Below are 17,527 nucleotides of genomic sequence, written 5' to 3'. Positions count from 1 at the left end.
ACTCTCCTGTGACAGCCCGGAGAGGAGCCAGGGCAGAGGCTCTGCTTCTCTGCCTAGATTAATGGGGTTCCCCTGCCTGTTGTAGTGCTTCTGTGCTTGTGGAGAAGAGCCTTTGGTGGGGTGAAGGCTCCTGTGATGGGCCTGGGAGGAGCTGGATGGAGGGTGTTGTTTGGGTTCCCCCACTTGCTATTGTGCCTCTATGCTCCTGTGTGTGTAGATGAGCTTTTTATCCCATAACCTAACGCATTTCAGAGACCAGATTGTGTCTCTGCCCCTCCCCTGCTTCTTTCATGTACAGCTTATTGCTGGTGGAAATGCGTAATCTTTCCATTTTGCTGTGTTTCTCCTCCCTGGCTTATTAGGGTAAAGCATAGGGAGAGGAGGAGGGAGAGAGGGAAGAAGGTATGTGTAGGCTGCTGGTTTTAAATTACAACACCTACTTGTGGAAAGGGACTGGGGTCATTCTTGTGTCCTTCGTATACTTTTTTCCTTTTCTAGATTAACTTCAGTCTGGCAGCTGGAACACCTTTAAAGTTTCAGTGGTACCAGGAGAGATCATTAAATTGCTGGTGAATTATTCATAGTGTCATTCCGTCAGTATTCTTATTTCCTTACTCCAGAGTGATTGCTTTGGCGTATTGGTATCATTCATCCAGTTGAAGTAGGATACTGTGTGCTAGTGCATTCTCTTCTGCTGGACACTCTGATCCGAGCTGTGACTGAGTACAGTGGAGGATGGAAGAAGCCTGTGGACATTAGTTTTTTCCAGTTTAAAGAATGCTTGAATTCATTATGTGTGGGGCAACTCATTGCTCAAAACTGGATGCTGTAGCAGACTATACTTTCTGGGTCAGTCAGCTCTGCTGTTTTCCTCTTTGTAATGAAAATAAAATCATAATTAATCTGTGCAGCTTTCTGCCACATGATATATTGGATGCCGTGCATCCTAAAATATACAAAAAGATTAGTTGTTCATGTGTAAATAGTAACACTAATATGTATAAATAAGAGTTCTTCATTATCTTGCTTCCAATAACCTAATCGCTAACCAGTTCTGATAATGAATTCCCCACACAGTGAAAATACTGTGATAGTTTCATCAGGAACCCTTTTGTAATGCACCTTTTGATGTGAACTCCCCAGTGCTACAAGTTTCAAGGAAGGAATGCAGAAAAGTGAAGTGACTCGTGGACAGCTGGAGAGAGGTGAGGGCTTGACCAAGCCTGGATTCTTGAGGTCACCAAAATGTGAATGTCAGATGTTAGGGGCGTAGACTTTTCACTGGAGAATGTGTATTGCTTGTGCGGTGTGGGCAAGACTGTCAGCAAGAATGCTGTGAAGGTGTGTGAGAAGCTACCTGGCATCTAAATTCAATTGGTATGTGATCTGTTGTCGAGCACTCAGGAGATCCCCTTTTCAAAGAGATCGTGATTAGTCATATTTTGGAAAAAAATTGGAGCCATTGGACAAGACTCTTCTGTAGGTTTTGTCCTCGCATACGCTTGTACATACAGATGATCTCAGACTGTGGTTTGAGGATAACATAGCTTGCTAGTCCTGTGCGCTACGCTTGGTGGTCTGTGGGGTCTGTGCAGAGTTTGTCAAACAAAACATTTCTGCAAGAGCACAGGTATAATTCCTATAGTTCCTTTTCAAAAGGGCTGGGAACATTTTCCCACATTGCCCAGAAAAGAACTGTAGGAAATCGCAGCTTGAATATTTGTGCCTGTGTTCAGAACTGAAGTGACTGAGTGAAGAAATTGCGGGGGGGGGGGGAAGGGGGGGAGAAGGAGCACAGGATTATGGCGCAGAAGAGCTCAGACCTGGGCTAGGCTTATGCCTGATAGTTTAGGTGCTTGATTATGCCTTAATCAGCTGGGTTAATTGCAATATAATATTGCTCTGAGGCCTTTGAGCTCTAATCAAGGATGAAGATTTGAATCAAGTACTATAACTGAAAAAGATGAAATAAAGATTTTTTTTTTCCAAGCTTTGAAAATTCACTCGCAACAACAATAAAAGAATTAGTTACCAAACCTCAGATCTTGTGCTTGTGATCTCTTCCAAGATTATTATAACATTCTCACCAAGGACAGTTTCAGGGATTTACTTCTGAAGCCCAATTGAAAAGCTTTACACAGATGGACACTTAATGGTTAATTGTAATATAATTAAAGGAAAGGGAAAAAAGTCTACAACTGGATAAATCCTGCAGAAGGCATTGCCACAAAGGCACTAAATTTAATTACAGGGATAATGATGCATTGCCTACAGCATAAGAGGAAAAAGTACTTTCTCTTCTAACAGCCTAAAACTGTGTCGGCTCAGAGCCCATCACTTGTCCTGGAGTATATCTGAATAAACAGCTTTTTTTTTTTTTTCCTCCTTCTAATCCTGTTTGGATGATAAGTTCAAGTGTGAAGACTCATCTAGCTTTTGAAATTCTTATCTGCTAGACTAGAGGAAAGGTAGCTTCTAGTATAGAAATCCATTTAAAAATGCATCCTTTTCCAAACAGCTGTTGGAGTAGCAATCCTTTCCCTTTTCTGAGTATGAGCCTGCCTCTGTTAGTAAGTTCTCTGGACAAGATTTGGAGTCAACTTCTGTTCATTATCTTTCTAATTGACAGAAAAGTGAAATTCCTTTCTTTTGGTTTACAAAAACTGCTAAGTTATTGAGGTCTTAATTTTCCAATGGAAGTCAGTTTAGTCTGTAGAGAGATTTGAACTGGGACCTCCTGGCTTTTGTCCAGGATGTACAGCAGCCAAGTCCCAGAGCATTCATCTTCATGGCTCTTGTATTCGTACCTGGGAGCAGATAACAAGGCTTTGTATGGCTCTGAGGATGACCCTGCTGATTTTCTTCAGGAAATAAGACCTTTTTCTTGTTTGATTCAGGCAGGCATGGACTTCAATGATAGTTTTAGGAGGAGCACATTATGCCAGCCCACTCTCTTTTGAAAAGAGAATGGCACAACTGAGTCAACTTTGAAAATAGGATGCTTTTCTATTTCTGGAGGGTCTGTAGCTGGATGCCAGGCGAGCTGGGTGGCTGGGATGTTTTGTCTAGCAGATCTCTTCACGTGTCACTTGCTCACAGGTAAGATGGCTAGTCTTGTTTTTCTCCTTTGCAGTTCACTGGCACCAAACTGCTGTCATTTAGGTGGAGCTTGTACTTATATTTTGTCCACTTCTCTTTGGCAGAGAGAATATACCTAGCTCCTTTCCCAGTCCCTCTTTTGTGATATCTGATTCCTTTCATCTTATTTTCATGATTCTCCTTTCTATTTTGGTAACCATGGTTTTGATTTATGTTCCGAATAGTCTCCTGCTGCTTTTTGTTACCTCCTACCATAGTCCTAGCAGTCAGCAATGCCAGAGCTGGTGGACTCCTGTGTGTGGCTGGTTCATGTTTCCTGCACTCCATTAGCTTGGGGAAGAATTGTTCCTGATTTTTCTTTCAGTGTAACCAGTTGTTAGCCACAGAAACAGACAGTTGCAATCTGTGCTTTTCAGTTCATGTCTGTACAGCTGCTTGAAGCCAAGGAATACTTTTTTCAGGCTATTTCTACTGCTGCAGTTCTCCTTTTGTCACATGGGATGTCTGCTTCTGCCTCACCTCCTTTCACCTTGCTTTTGTCCATCTTTGCTAAACTCATTCTAGGTACAGAGCTGGATGGCCCAGAGGGTAGCGATGCTGTCCCTGTCATGACAGGCTTTTCTAGCTCCTACTGACATGTGCTTAGTGACTTCTCCAGCAGCCACTAATGAGAGAAAGGAAGGAGTATATGGAAACAAGGAGAATGGTGACAACAGGGAGAAAAATGTGTGTGTCTTTGTGAAAATATCAAGGCAAGCCTTGGGACAGGCTGGAAACACTTTGCTATTATTGAGGTCTTATACAATTAGCTACAAGCTGTGTCATGCATGCATTTGTATGAAGGAGTATATGGTAGTCCCCACAGTCTGCTTCATACAGCCCCTTCATGGAACCACCTTCTGGAGCCAGAGGAATGAAATGAGCACTAAATAGCTTATGTGATGTTCCTCTTAGAGGCCAAGGAAAGTCAGCTGAGAGGTATCCTGCAACTGGGATTTTGGAAGACCTGTAAGGTAGAGTAGAAAGATATGTGGTCAGTATATCAAGGAGACACCTGAAGAAAATGGGGAAGGGCTAATTAAGGAAATAAGTGTGAAAACTTGGACATGCTGTGAGAATTTGATGCATGGTACCCTGGTGGAAGACACGAATGTGTGGCTGTGCTACCTGTAACACTGAGTTTGTCAGACATTTGGAGAGCAGAGGATGAGATGTGGTCATTAGCTGTTCCAACTCCATAGTGATGAACCCACAGAGAAAAATAGGCAGAAGTAGTCTGTTAGCTCTGTGACAGAACAGGAAAAAGTTTGAGGAAATACGTATCAGAGTATGAGTATTTGCAGGACTCATAGCTGGAAGACTAGAGGACTATAGAACTTTAGGAGATCCTCTTCATTGAATTGTCTAAATAATTACTGAGCTAGAAACTGAATTCTCTATTTCTCTACAGGCTGTCTCTGGGAGCAGCAGGAAGGGATACTTGGTAGTGAAGGGTGGCTTGAGGTACGTGTACTGTGTCACTGTCAGGCAAGGCACAACCGTTGAGGGCCCGGAGGTTTTGTAGAGGAGCTACGCATGCAGATTATATGCACTATGTGTGTGCAGAAGGTGCTGTGCGCGGGTGTTACGGAGGAGGGATGTGTGTGCTGGTGTTTAGAAGTGTAGCTAATGGAGGGCTCTGAAGAGAAGGGCTTTTTAGCTCTGGGTTACAGAAAGATATATATATAAGGCTTAAATGTGACACAAGATCAGAGAAACCTGGGCTTGATTCATCCTTGCTTACATAAGCAAAATGAAAATAGGATTCCTGCCTTCTATCACACGCATGCAAATCTGAGCTTCAGAAAGAGTCTAGCTACTTCAGCTTGGCAGGATACAGCCCAGGATTTCAGTCTTATCTTGCTGTGTCACTAGGGAAGCACTGGATGGGCAAGAATTTCTAGGAAGAGGAAGCAGCAGATGGTCGTCTTGTCCCGGTGATCAATGGTATGTTGAGGTGTCTTTCTTGTGCCTCTTGCAACAGTGCTGCATGTGTGGTTATAGCATCTTTATCTGAAGCACCAGCTGGAGCAAGTGGCTAGAGGGAAAGCAAACTGTAAGTCACAGGGGAACTGCTCAGATTTGATTTCCACTGGGTCTGAATTTGGGACTTAATTTTCTAAACCAAGAGGGAGTTGGAGCTCCATGCACTGAACAGTTGGTGATTTTACATCTCGCAGGCATGCTGCACTCCTCAGTGATGTCCTCTGGGTTCCTAACAGACAAGCCTTTTGGGCTAGAGAACAGCTGTCAGCAGCTGGAAGGAAGAGCTCTGCTTGTCTCAAGATACTCCGGGGCATCTTAGCAACAAAAATGTGGAGAAATAAATGGAGGGCTGCAAAACAATGTAATCAAGGGAAGCCACCGAAAATGCAAAGACTGAAAAAGAAAAGGGAGTAAGAGAATGACAGAATAATGGGGGAGTTGGGTTGCCAGAGGAGAGAAAACATAAAATGTAAAGGATTGGGTGAAGAGACAAGGGAGGCTTTCAGAAAGCGATGTGCATACGTGTGCATGTGACAACAGGACTGCTCTGAGTGCAGGAAGGTGCCAGGACTCGCAGGTCTGGGACCATGCATTAGAGGAGCTGTGCGTAGAAGCACGGTGGTGTGCACATAACCGCGAAAGGAGGCTGCTGTTAAAGCTTGTGTGTGTACAGAGCAGCGCAGACTTCAGAGGGTCTCTGCGAGGTGACTGGGATTTGGGTTCCTGCAGCACTGAGCCCTGGAGGGTGTTATTTATAGCAGCAACCGCTGAGGCAGGAAAAGTTTGCTCAAGCTGTCATTTGTGTGAGCCAGAGAGCTGGAGTCTAGCTCTCCCTCCCTCCTGCTCTTGCTTTCTTCAGATTTTCACTGTAATTAGCAAGCTTTACATGAGCCGGGTCAGAGCTGGCAGCTTTCTTTAGAAGACTCTGTTCTCCAGGCAGGAATAAGGAAAGATTTTTTTTTTTCTTCTGGGAATACTTAGCCTGATCATTTGTTTTATTTCAAGGGCTGTTCTCATGCGCTGAGGTGGAAGCCACGAGATGGGAGGGACAGAACCACATTTCTTCTGAAGTTGCAGCAGCAGAAGCCAGCATCTGGAAATTCAGAGTTAGGCTTTAAATGTTCACTTTGAGCAACAGAAAAATCTTTTTAAGATTCTAATCTGTACTAATTTGGGCTGGTCTAGGATGAGAAAAGCATGTTAGTCAATACAAAGCTGTTCTGCTGTCATTTACCTTGAAAGCCTGTTTCCTTTAAAATCTGAAAAGCTTCCTTTTGAGTACCCAGAGTGATGGACTGAGAACAGCGGAGGGTCAGTGTACAGATACAGATGGTTAATATCAGTGTTTGTGACAGGCGGTGGCAATGCTCTGTTGTCACATGCTGTAAGGCCTCTTACAGTGTATATATGTAAGTGATATTATCCAAGTCAAGGAAAATTGTGAGCTGAAATTCACAATTTGTAGGATTTTAACAACTCTGTTTTTTACGCTGTGTGGGGTGTACATTAAAGGTAGCTACTGCCGCACTGATACTTGTGTTGGTAAAAATGCCTACCTTTGCCTGTGCATGTGTTCATGCATCCTGAACCACACACATACGCCCTTCAGCCCATAGAGCTCGTTACTTCAGTGTTTGATCTTTGCTTTGTTAATGCCCCAGGGTAAACATTCAAGTGAAAGTGGATATGCTCCGTGATATGGGCACGTGGCCTGGCCTGGTACCAAGAGAAGCCCTCCTCTGGAAAACAGCAGTCCTCTGGATGTTAGGAGATTATTAGACTTCACGAGATCTCGTTGGAAAACAATGGATTCAGGATTGTTTGGCTTATTTTTGAGGTTATTTCTGTGAAGTTGGAGTTATACTGAGGAGGGGGAATGATGGTGATAGAGTTAGGTTTCTAAATAGAATGCCATAAATATTGCTTTAAGTTCTGTTTTATTAATTGTGTTTGCAAGAATAACTTGCAGTGTATTATTAATTTTCAGTGAAGGTTCTAAGAAATCCAGAGTTGTGGGCAAGAAAAAGAAGAGATTCTGCTTAATAAGGTGCAAGACTGATGCTCTGAGGAGGAATAAGCTATTGGAAAGTGGTAACCTGGGGAAAGGTTTGGGGAGTAAGGGGAGAAGGCAGATATGTGCATTTGCACTAAAATACAGACATGGTATTTTCAGGGAAATCACAGCACTTGAGAATACTCCTGCTTTGAAATAACTGCTGCAGAATGAGGTGGGTCCCCTGAATAGCGTGTTGGTGTCTGTCTGCTGGGAGTTTCATTTGAACACTAGACGAAAATGAATCGGGGACCGTGGGGGACTGGTAGGAGAGGTGGACTTCTAGAACTTGATGGTTTTGGGGTGTTAGAAGATAGTCACACAACAGATTAACTGCATTTGTGGGGCTGACTGGGAATAGAGATGTGATAGGAGGAGTTGTGAGTTACAAGAAGTGAGCCTTAGTGGTGAATGACATGGAAAAGCAGCCAGAGCTTGAGTCATTTACAGTAACCTAGAGAGAGCTCTTAAATTCAGATTTCATCCTGGGTGATTTTAGGACATGACAGAATTTGCATGGCCTTTGGGGTGCATGACCTTGATGACCCAATCTTTTCAGTCTGATTTCTAGGAATGTAAGATACGGGCATGTCCTTGCCCAAAGTAAAGAATTTCAAGTAAAAGTAGCCATCTGAACCCAAATGGAGGCACAAGCCATCTGACAAGATCAGCAGATGCATTGTAGTGCAAATGTAAAAGAGACCAGAGAAACAACATAGGGGCTGGATGTCTGATTAGAAACAGAGCTGTCAGCCCAGGGTCCCATGATCAGGGATGTGATTGAGGGAAATGGCTGAAGTAAAGAGGCAGCACCAGTAAAATGAGAATAGATTGTATCCAAGTAGGATTTAGATTTTCTGAAGCCAATTTCCAACATAGTTGAGCCTGGCAGTTTTACATAGTTAGCATCCACACTTAATGATTACAAATGGTATTAAGAAAAAGTGCATTAGGGTGTAGTTTACCAAAGAGCTTGCCACATCACAGTGATTCTCAGCATTTTTGACTTGCAACTGGGCATATCTCTACCTAACCACTTAGTAATGGGATGTGAGAAAAGGAAAAACCACAGGGTAAGGTGTAGTGGGTTGTGAAGCAGAAAAAGCGGCACAATCTGTGAACCCTGGTGAGCAGAGGGTTGCAATGTGGAGTGAGAGGTCCTGAAATTTTGCATGTGCCCCTATTACTCCTGATTATATCCCCTTCAGTGCTAGGGAAGGAGGGAGAAGAGGCTCTCAATTCCTTAGCATCTTTCCCTTCCTGTATCAAGCAGTCCTTGGACGTGAGCAGAGCCAGCATTTCCTTCTCCTGTCCTGGCACTTGCCTGTTGAGGAAACCACTTCACAGCAATTCCCTTCACTCGGTAGCCTGGTGCTGCCTCTCCGCCGCTGAACGGGTGTGCTTCTGCTTGCTGGCACGCTTTTTGGGGAGGGGAGCAGGGAAGGATTGCCAAGGAATGTTGTTGACCGCACAGTTTTCCTGAGTTTGGCACTGATCTTCTGTTCTCCCACTTCTTTCGCTCTTCTCGTATTGGCAGCGGTGGTCCGTTTAGCTCCGGTAGAATGACTGGTGGCTTTCCCTGTGTGTGACTCATCTCCTAGGGAATTCCTGAAGCAATGAGTCAAGTTATTGGGAAAACTGTTTGCCCACTAGTGTAAACTAGGAAGCCAGGGAGCCTGCCTCTGGTGTTGTAGAGAGGTAATTTTTGGTTGTCTTCTCTCTTCCTAAAGGCAGGTCACTTCAAGATAAGCTGTAGCAGGGATGCATTGCTGCATATATTTTTTCACCTTTAAATATACTTCTGACTTTCTTTTTCTCCTGTTTTTTGTTTTTAAGGTGGCTGATCTGATAAGTATTCTGGGGTGGAGTAAACCCGACAGTTTTGAATTTGCCAGTATTGTAGTGAAAAATAGCTTGCTTAAAGAAATGAGGCGATCAGATTGGCACTGGTCAGCTACATCTGAAATACTCCTTTCGTAAGTACCGTTAACCACTTCATTCTGCCCTGGCTGACTTAATCCAGCCCTTGTTATTTTTACTATGACAAATTAATGGTTGTGTGGTTTATAGCCATGAATTAACAAATTTTGAATATAGCCATGGGATATTACAACAAAAACAAAGAACTTTGATCTCCAATCATTGTGTCCAGGAAAAATTAACTCTTGTACCACATAAGTGAGCGTGGGTTGACCAGGGTTGTTTGCATTGCCTGCTGATGCCAGTCATATTTGGAGTGCCCAGCTGCTCAGCATTTTTGGAAGTGAGGTGCTTGCTATATCTACAGACTTAGGCCAACTCATCCGAATGTTCTCTTTCCACATCATTTTCCTGCCCCATTCTAGTCAAGCTTTTCTTGTCGCTGGTTGCTGACTATTAAACATTAGCAGATTTTATTACCCTGTAGAACAGTAAGTTCTATTTAAAATACAAAATTAGTTTCACTTTTTAATACACTTTTTCCCCCTAGCAACTTGGACATTATTTTTGCTCAAGCTTGGAATCATCAGAAAGCTCAGATTGTGGGCTTTGCTAGCACAAAATGTAGGTGGTTGCAGATATGTCGGCATTGATACAACGATTGGGTGTTGTTTTTAACTAAATTAGTGTCAGCAGACTTGGATTGTGCTCCTTCTCCACTCCTAGGTTTTCATTGAAGTGGCTCATTTTAAGGTAAGCTTATCTGTTGACTTCTGTTGTTTCTTGACCAGTTATTCGTGAAGACTTTTAATTTTCTGTAGTCTGACAAGTTATGAAGCTTGGAGATAAATTGTGCTCCTGCTGAGGTCAAGAAAAAAAGTACTAGCAGTCTTGGAGGTGTAGGGTGAGGCTCCTTCTCATCTCAGAACATTATTCTTCCTTTAATTTGGGCAGTTGAAATGTCTCACGGTGATCACTGCCTTTATGTACCAAAATGAAGATGCTTTTAAGAGGAGAACTGTGCTTATCCCTACAAACTTCTTCCTTCTTTCTCATGGACAAATCCTGGCCTGTGGGGTATCCCAGCTTGGGAAAAAAAAAAAAAGGGAGGAGGGGAGACTTCAGATTCTGCTAGTTTTGTTTTTTGCTATTTACACACATCTTACTAACCACAACTAAGGCAGGCGGCACCCTTAGCAAATCCACCTACTAAGTGCAATTGCTGGAAACGTGTACCCTGCTCATGAGAGGGTGCTGAGAGTGCTGCCAGGATAGCGGCGTTCAGTTTGTGTGTCATGAAATAAACGGTCGTGCAGAGATGGTGAGGGGTGTCGGGATATCCTCCCAGAGGAAACTGTTGTGATCTACAGCGTTGTTGGTTTGTAGGATTACAAACAGGCTGTGAACTGATATCTGGATTAGAGGAGGCATATTCCAAAGTAGGGAATTTCTTCATTTTCTCTTTAATTCAGTGGCTCCCTTACCCTGTTTTTAACTAGTCCTTGTAAAGTTGTGAACCAAGTGCTGTGAGTAGTAGTGGTTTGGTATCAATTAACTCCACTTAAGACCTTTCCATACTCTTGCGCTAAAACCAATGGGATTTGCAAGATAATACTTTTTTTCCTGAAAACACCACCACTGTAGACAAGTCCGTGCCAAGCAGATACATTGGTTGTTGTGGTGTCTCTCTAATAAAAAATAATTGTTCAGACAATGTATTCAACTTTGCAGAGAATAGCTTTGTTCCTGAAGGTGGCAGTAGCATGGCTAGCCAGCCCTCCAAAAGCAAGTGAGGCATGGCCACAGGCCAACAATGAGAATTTTACCTGTTTTCCCCGTGCATATTGCATGTTTGTGCTACTCCATTGAATGGAGGCAAATGAATGTTGCCAACTTGCAGTGTATTTGTTGGTTTTTTCCATAATTGATCACTTTTTTCTTGTTAGACAGGGGAAAAGTACTAATCCTTGTAGTTGCAGAACAATGCTTGAAAACTTGAATCTTTTGTGTGCAGAACCCAAAAAATCTGACTTAAATATTTGAATGGTAGCATCTCTCTTTTGAAAAATACTTCTGAATTTTGACATCTCAGTGGCTTAAGACTACCTGGGATTATCAATATTATTGCTCAAGAGCAGGCAATATGTTGGTGCTGGATCCTTTGCGGTGTGTTGTGTGTGGCATTGTTCTATGGGAAAATAACCAGTTTGGAGTGAATAGCAAATGTGCTACTAAATCTTCTGCATTAATAGTAAGGTTTTGAGAGCTGATTTTTTTCCGCATGAAAGAAGAGACTGTTTAAGAAAAACTCTGATAAGAGGCTTTTGAAATTCGAGGGTATAAATTGCAAGGCTGCAAGGTTCAAGAAGGTAACAGGTAGGAGATTTTGTCTATGTTTGAAGATAATGTGGGACTCATGAGAGCTATTTCTACCCAAGGCAAGAGGTGTTTGGAGTAAGGGACGAAGGGGATGGATTTAAGCAAGGAGCACGCACTTAGAAAACATCTTGATATGTTTATGCTGCCTGAGGGAAAGGGGCTTTGTGAAGAAATATTAGGGAAGAATAAGCTGAGTTGAGCAAGTGTTGGGCCAACTGGCCAGTAGTCTGTTCTTGTGACTACCAATATATTCTTGTGACCATCACCATCGTGCTTCCAAGGATGTATCTATGCCAGCATTTATGATTTAAGCTGGTGGGTTGTACAGATAAGTTCTTGTCCCCTGGGTTTTGAAGGTCAGTTTATACTCCAAGATGTATTTTGGGTATTTGTGTCAGTGGGCAGTATTGTAGTTCCAGATCTAACCTAATCATATTAGCTCTGTAATGGTGACATTGTAGTGAGATGATTGTGGTGCAGTGGCCTTATCCTGGGGGAGCTGCATCTGAAATGTGCCAAGCCACAAGAGGCTTTTTGAACCTTTCCTTTCTCAGACCCGATAGCTTAGTCCCATGGCTCTGGCATTGACTCATTTTATTTCCTTCTCCTTGGAAAATGGGAGACTATAAAGGAGAATCTTAAAAGTAGATGTGAAATTGATATTCCAAAACTGAAGACCCCATCGATTTTTGCCAGTGTTCCCCACCCATGCTGAGCAGTTTGTGGCTTGGTTGTAAATATGGCTCTTAGCCGTTACACTAATGCATACAATAATCTTTAAAGTACAGATCTGTTCCCTTAATCATATTCAGTCATGCTAGAACTATCCTCACAACCTTCTAGCAGCTGCTGTGCCATCTCCCCCCAGGGAAGGAGCTTTCCCTGCAGTTCCTACAGGCATCGCTCACAATTGATATCTGCTGCTGCTTGTAAAAGGCAGCCCTGTCTTGGAAGGACTCATCTTCCTTTGGTGCTGTGTAATTTGTCCCCCACCTTATTTTATGAGCCTCTGTTCCGCATTTTGTGTTAAGTAGGTATTCCTCCCTCTCATAAGATGCTCTGAGATATTCCTACCCTGGAAGGGTGCTTTTTGAAGGTTTGGGTATTTTTTTCACCTGTCCTACTGCTTATTTCTTCTGTTTCTTGCTAATGGTTGTTACGGGTAAATTGTATGGGGGACATGTGCAGCAACGGACCTTGCTTTGTGTAGTTTGTATTGCATGCTGGGTGCTGCAGGAGGTGCTGGAGGAGAGATGGGTTTGTATGTGTGCAGACATAGGCAAGCAAATGCCTCTTAGCCAGCTTCAGGACATTTTGTATGGATGTAACTGCATCCCCTCTTCTCCCTGCAAGGGAAGAACAATTCCCAGATTGTGAGGAGCCAAGCTTAGAAAGAGCTCCATTTAAGGCCTTTAAAAATAGCTGGATGAGGACTGATGAAGTTTGATCCAAGTTCTAATTGATGATTTCCGTCAAGTACAGTAAGTGCTTGCAGAAAGGCATGTTGAATGGGAACAGGAGGTTTGTGTAAGCTGCAGCGGTGATGACCCAACCTGGGGTAGAAAGCCCATGTCCCATGTGGGACATCCTTTGAGGAAAGGAAGGATGTGGGGTTCAGATAGGGGGGTGACTTGAGGGGGCTGGAACCCTATCTGTTAGCGAAGTGATATTTTAGGGGAAGGGCTTATATTTTATGAACAAGGGGATGTTTAAGGGGCAGGAGCTGTGTGGTTAAACATGCTGAATGTCATTTTTGGTCACCCAAATTTGACAAATGTGGTTATTTTAATGCTGTTGGTTTTAGTTCAGTATAAAACCACTCTGGCATCTGCAAGAAGCACAGAGAGCTTCTATAGCTAATAAATAACTTCAGGAGGAGGAAATGCAGGTATACAGGCAAGGGACAGAACGTGCTTCTGTTGATAGAAGGACATGAGGAAGGTTGTGCAGTGCTGTGGAGGAGTTCGTGCAGTTGCTATGTTGTGTGGTAGAAGGCAGAAGGGCAGGTCTAGAGGACCTGCTGGCTGGAGTTAATCTGGTGGTGTTCAGACACTGTCCTGGGCCTGCCTGGGCTTCTCCGGTTCTTCTCTTGGGGCTTCTGACCCATGCTGCACCCCCAGGACAGGCATCTCTGGCGAAATGGTGGTTGTGCTGCCAGGGGGAAGGGAAGGTGCCTCTGCTGTGGCAGCACGGGCAAACAGAGGAGCAGACAATAACCCCCAAGGAAATGCTGCTGTTTGAGCTGCCGGGACACAAACATTGTTTTGTTTCCGTTTTCCAGATGGATTTTCCTAAGCAGCTTGAGCAGATGAGCTGTGAGAGCTGGCAGTCCTGGGCTATGACTTCTCAGCGGGACAGCAGATTGGGGCTGGGACGTTCCCTGGGAACGCGGTGGCATTTCATCCAGTACCGCAGGAGCGTGCCACTGGGAGGGTCAGTGTGCCAGTATGTGTAGCTGGATTTCTGTAGAACTGCAAAGGGCTTTGCCCTGTAGTGACTCCTGCAGCCATCTACAGACTGAGAAATCCCCTTTCTTTTGGGCTTCATGTAGCCCTAAGCAGTGAAGATGAAGTTCTGGTTGCTGGGCTTCGAACAGTTATTATTTTGAGGGAGTTTGGGTGAATAATACTGTGGAACTTTGGAGCTGAGGCAGAATTTGGGGAGACCAGCTGAAAGAGGGTGCTGACAGGTAGAGAACATAGATGAGATGGGATTGCTTTGTCATACGTGGGTCGTGTCAAGTTGCAAGCAGGTCACTGTCTCATGCTGAGGGGAAAGGTGAATGTATCGGGCTAGCAGGGCTTCCTCCTGCTAACGCTTCTCTGCAGACATCACCAGTGGTCTGTCAACGTGAGAAGAAACTGTTGGCACCAGTGGGTCCAATTTCAGTGCGGTGTTGACCTCCTGTCTTCTGCTTGACAGCAGGTAGTAATGGTCTGAACTGCAGGAGGTTGAGCGGGGACCAGGAGGAGGTTTTTGGGTGATAGAGGTGGGGATGCTGAGGGAGTCTGCAAGCCCTTGCAGAACCAGGGATAAGGAGATTCTGGGGAGGGTTTGCAGGGGGTTAGTGTGTTGCGCTGCGTGGGTGCAAATATGCCTCGGGTGTCTGCATGATGCTGTGAGCTTAAAGCAAATCCTGCTTGTGGATTTGGGTAGTGGGGAGTAGCTGGTTCTCTCTAGGGGTGTTAGTGTGGTGTGGGTGGTCTCCTGTGGTGCAAGATCTACGCACAGTCCTTTTCCTTCAGCTATGGCTGTGTTCAGCTTGTATTTACTTGTATACCTTCTTCTGAGGCTAATGTCAGACGTGATGGGATGTTGGATTAGACTAAATCTCCTAGGTTTAGCTGGAATGTTGTCTCGCTGTAGCATTTTTCTCCCTTGCTCTTTTCTCTAAGCCTTTCCCTACAGACAGCTAATTCTCCCCTTCCCCCACATCCTGTCATACCCCAGAGCATGTCACAAGGAATTAACGGCTGAAAAGGCCTGGGAGAGGCTGCTCCTCTGGAACAGTCTCTCCTTTCTGTGACCGAGGTGGCCCCCTCTGTGTGCCCCTTTTGTGTCCCATCCAATTCCCCTCCCCCTGACCATTCAGTCCATGCCAGAGGAGAGACCAGCGACCCTGAGCCTTCCCCAGCCCTCTTCCAGCATTGCTGCCTGATGCCATCCCCGCTGCAGCCGAGGGGCTTCCCTGTGCACAGCCGGAGCTCCGGGACGAGCCCGAATCCCTGCCACAGAGCTCCCGGTCCTGCTGGCTTCTTGGCGGCAAGAGGGAGGAGGTTTGTGCTGCTGTACTTGCTGCTGGAGGGTTTTCCTTCTCTCCCGTCTCCGTGCATCTCTGACAGCATCGCCTGCTCTCGCTCCCAGTCCTCCTTCCCACAATTCACATACAATCTCCTCAGAATAGGGATGATGTCACTTCCTTCCAGAGGGTGCTGGGGGTGTGAAAAGGGGGGAGTCACGACCCCTGGCTCCGTGGCTTTCAGCAGCCCCGATGAATAAATGAGGTTGCTGTCTTAGAGGGAGGGAGTTGCTCTGAAGATGATGCCCGGGCTCTGTCAGCAGGCAGTCACCACGCTGTCCTTCCCTTTGCCGAGTGGGATTTTCAATGGCTGCAAGAAGAGTTTGCTGTTCCCTCCTTTGCTTGTGATGTCTTTCTCTGTGGATATGCACTTTTCCTGAAATACCCTTACGGGACAGAAGAATGTGCAGCAGCTGGACCACATGCCATGTAAGATTTCTGCTTCCATAGATCTTTCTCTGATCTGAGGGGTCACGGTTTCTGGACTTTTTGCACACAAAGCTTGTGCCTGCATGTGCTTCTCCCTAATTTCAGTGTTGGGAGTTTGGGGCTTCTTGTGCTGGGCTTCAGGTTTCAGGGTCCTGGGGATTTTTCACTCTTTACAGCAATTTTAGGGGCAGTGCAAGGGGTTCTTGCTGTAACAAAACTAGGGGCAGTGATTTCAGGGCTGTTTGCACTCTGACCTTCCACTTTTCCTCCCAATTTCTCTGCTAGATCATATCTTTGTCTTAAAATGTAATTCCTGGGATCTGCTACCCTGGGATGAAGCCAAAGAGTCCTCATGCTCAGAGCTTTACTTTTTTTTTTTTGTGGGCTTTACAGTCTCAGGCCTTCTATCATCTCCCTCCTTTCCAAACTAGGGGCAAGGCCCCAGACCTCGTAACCTCATGGTTTCAATTTTCAATAGACAATCTTTGCAAATGAATTGAGACTCTTTCTGCGGTGCACCGGGAGCCTGGTAAGCATAGAGCTAGGAGTGACAGTCCCACAGTAAGTATTCTCGTGTGCGACAGCAAGTGACGGGCTGCTCTGCTCTGTCCCTGTCCGTTGCTGTGGATAAGGAATTCACATTAGATGTTTGCTGCTCTTGCCGATACCCTGCCTCTTAAACTGGCAGAGGGTGGCGAAAGCAGGCAGAGCACAACTGCTTGCGTCTGGAGAGGTGGAAGAATTGTGGAAAGTGCGTTGGCGGGATGCAGCCGTAAGCCGAGGGATGATGGGAACTGAGGTTTGAGCTCGGCTGGGAGGTGCTGCGGTGGCCGGAGGCAGAGTGAGCAAGCTGGAAAGTGTGTCCACATATACTGAGCAGGGTTAGCAATATTCAAGGCACAAGCGCTTCGTACGGGTGGCGTGTGACAGGCAAGCGGGTTATTCACAGCAAGGCTAGAAGAAGTTGCCAGATGGCCAGAGGAGCGAGCAGTTTGAAGGTAGAGCTGCAATGTACCAAGTGCTTTGATTATTATGTGCTAAGGAAGTGTGAATCCAAATGGTGTTGTAATTTCACATTTGCTTTGTTTGGGGAATAGAGCATTTCTTTCACCCAAGTGAGTAACGTACTGGAAGTGTGTCAGCCTGTTAACGATGGAATCTCCTGGAAAGTGTGAAAGATCTGTATAGGTTTTCAATAGTTGATGACTGAAATGGGTAGGATGGTCTAGCCCATCAGCTGTGGGTGTCGGTACAGGAGGGGAGACCCCTCTCTTCTGGGGCACAGTAGGAAAGTGATGTGGTAACCACACCTGACTGGTGAACAGGTTTTGGTAGGACGAGGCAGCTCCTGTTACTGCAGCAATTGGTGCTGTGACACAGTCTGTAGTCTGTCACAAAACCAACACTTGTGTCACTCTGAAGGTTCAAATTAGTTTAAATGTGACAGTGTCACTCGTCCCTTTTTTCCACCCAGAGCACTAAATTAGAGACATCATATACAAGTTTATTTTTTTTGCCTGGTGCCTGAGGTATGGCAGATGATATTCCCTCTGAAATGCTGTTGGAAATCCTGATTACATCATAAGTAACAAATGTGGACACTTTCATTTTTGCCTCTGTGAACCTAGCAGCAAATTACCAGATCAGTACAAAGAGTGGTCATTACTTTGGAGATGCAGCTTTGGAGTGACGTGGTCACTGCAGATCATGGATGGAGTGCATGAATGTGGAGATTGGGAGGTTAGTGGGGTTAGAAGTGCTGTGATTTGAGACTGGGATGCATCAGTTGGGAGAACGTGGCACACTTGAGATGGTGGCTCGGA

At 45.0% G+C, this 17,527-nt stretch overlaps 1 protein-coding gene across 8 annotated transcripts in view; it reads left to right on the top strand.

Moving 5' to 3' along the window:
• DAGLA (diacylglycerol lipase alpha) overlaps window positions 1–17,527 on the top strand; it is a 78,650-nt gene that overhangs the window by 19,958 nt on the left and 41,165 nt on the right. For 2 of the 8 annotated variants that reach the window (XM_054828120.1, XM_054828121.1), the window contains 2 exons: window positions 5,014–5,085; window positions 9,014–9,153. The exons of 2 other annotated variants lie outside the window; for them this stretch is intronic. The gene's annotated coding sequence lies outside the window, so the exon portion shown is untranslated. Of the gene's footprint in view, window positions 1–5,013; window positions 5,086–9,013; window positions 9,154–15,426; window positions 15,705–17,527 lie in introns of those variants that run through there. 4 more of the 8 variants (XM_054828119.1, XM_054828118.1, XM_054828124.1 and 1 more) reach the window with 2 other exon arrangements.

The sequence above is a fragment of the Grus americana genome, chromosome 5 (assembly GCF_028858705.1).
Source record: "Grus americana isolate bGruAme1 chromosome 5, bGruAme1.mat, whole genome shotgun sequence".
Classification (NCBI taxonomy): Eukaryota; Metazoa; Chordata; class Aves; order Gruiformes; family Gruidae; genus Grus; species Grus americana.
This window is presented reverse-complemented; position numbering and strand designations above follow the sequence as displayed.